The sequence below is a fragment of the Odontesthes bonariensis genome, chromosome 12 (assembly GCF_027942865.1).
Source record: "Odontesthes bonariensis isolate fOdoBon6 chromosome 12, fOdoBon6.hap1, whole genome shotgun sequence".
Lineage (NCBI taxonomy): Eukaryota > Metazoa > Chordata > Actinopteri > Atheriniformes > Atherinopsidae > Odontesthes > Odontesthes bonariensis.
Window position 1 is genome coordinate 16,126,009 of NC_134517.1, and position 1,704 is coordinate 16,127,712.

Consider the following 1,704-nt stretch of genomic DNA (forward strand, 5'->3'; position numbering starts at 1 on the left):
AGGGAAGATTGTGGGGACAGTCAGGCAGATAGAAGCCGGAGATGAGCTGTCAGGTTCCATTATTAATCCCCATCCTTTACTATTTAATATCCTTAAGACACACACCACACATACAGAGCAGAGCTCCTGCTCCCTGCAACACTACCATCAGAGAGCTGTAACGATCCTCCTAATGTTAAAGGCATCTGCTGCATCCCAAAGGTCTTGAAATGATTTACCTCTCCGCACTGTTTTCTCCCACATTCTGCAGCATTTTAGAATGCCAGGGGAGGAAAAAAAGAAGGAAAAAAACATGAAGGACTGCTGAAAGGTAGTCATAACAAGGTGTTGCTTAAGCACTCACTGCAATCACCTTTTCACTTCTCTGCACGAGATGAGTTGGGGTGGGGAGGGGGCTTTAAAAATCGCTGTGTGTGTGTCAGCATCTACATCTACCATTAGACCCATTCAGCTACTACATCATTTTTCTTGCCAATAGGGCTGAAATTAGGTGGAAACACAAAAAGGCAGGTTTTAGAATCAGTCAGGAACACTCCGTAGGACCCAAGACCCAAAGCACAATGTCTCTTTCCTCAGACGGTATTTGCTATCTGGCCACCTCTTTGCATATTGCCGCAAATTCTGCACTCGTACACCTTTGAGGGTTGTTTTGTATCTTTTTACAGACTATTACGCTTGTTTTGCTATACTGTATTTATAACAGATCAATGTATTGTGTATATATTTGAGTGTGTGCTCTATTTTTGTACGTGCCTTGGACTGAAATGTAAAGAAACTAGTTCTCTTGGCTCAAACTCGCTGCTCTCGTGCGTCCGACCAAGGACGGCCTCGTTCAATACACATAGCCTCATGAACAAATGAAGCGTTAGTCAGTGAAATCCGCACACAGAAATGTGCTTGTTTCGAAATGTCTTCGTGGAAACAGATCGGAAGAGGTGACTCTCAAGGCCCCCGTTTCTTTTGTCAGTCGCGATGGGGACATAGCTGGAGTGTGACTGGCAGGATAATAGTCTCTTTATATTCAACCCCAGCCCATTTGGTATCGCCAATGTCTAGATGATTTCATCATTGTCTATGCGCTCTGTCATCTGACTCTCTGAAAAGCATGAAGTCGTGAACCCCTCACTCCTGTTTTTGAACTTTTCTGCTGGGTCCCAGCAACACCAGAGTGCTACTTAGGTGTGCATTTCACAGAGTCCCACCACCGTATTACGCACAGACTTCCACCGCACACCCCTCTTTTGGCACTGTTGCTGTTTTTTTTACTTGACTGTGCTCTCAATCAAATAAATGAGCAGAAGAGACATTTCATAACAAAGCTGAGACTGGGTGTGTTTATTTCATTTCCACGACGATGCAATCCGTCACTCCTGCCACGGACCTGCCTTTCTGTGAAGTGTTTCTCAATTCGTGTGTATACGTGTGCACGTACCAAATGTGCCTTTAAGACCTGGCACGGCTGACTAAATAATGGATATTAATTATTAGTCAGGACCCTACTGTCCCTTCCCTGTCCCCATATATGGATAACAGGATTTTGATTAATGGAATGTGCGCTCCACGTCCACCAGAAAACCAGGCTTTTACCTCTGCATACGCGCAGCTTTCCCACAGACTTATTGAGTGTTTCGAGTCCTGCACCCCCCCCCCCCCCCCATATAAAGATCCCGTGAAATAAGCGAATCTCCCTGTCACGCGAGAAGA

At 45.2% G+C, this 1,704-nt stretch overlaps 1 protein-coding gene across 2 annotated transcripts in view; it reads left to right on the plus strand.

Annotated features, from left to right (window-relative positions):
- Positions 1-1,318, plus strand: part of LOC142396486 (cyclic AMP receptor-like protein A) — a 57,730-nt gene extending 56,412 nt beyond the window's left edge. For both annotated transcript variants that reach the window (XM_075479287.1, XM_075479288.1), the window contains exon 13: positions 1-1,318. This exon is cut by the window's left edge and continues 290 nt beyond it. The gene's annotated coding sequence lies outside the window, so the exon portion shown is untranslated.
- The last annotated feature ends 386 nt before the right edge of the window (positions 1,319-1,704 follow it).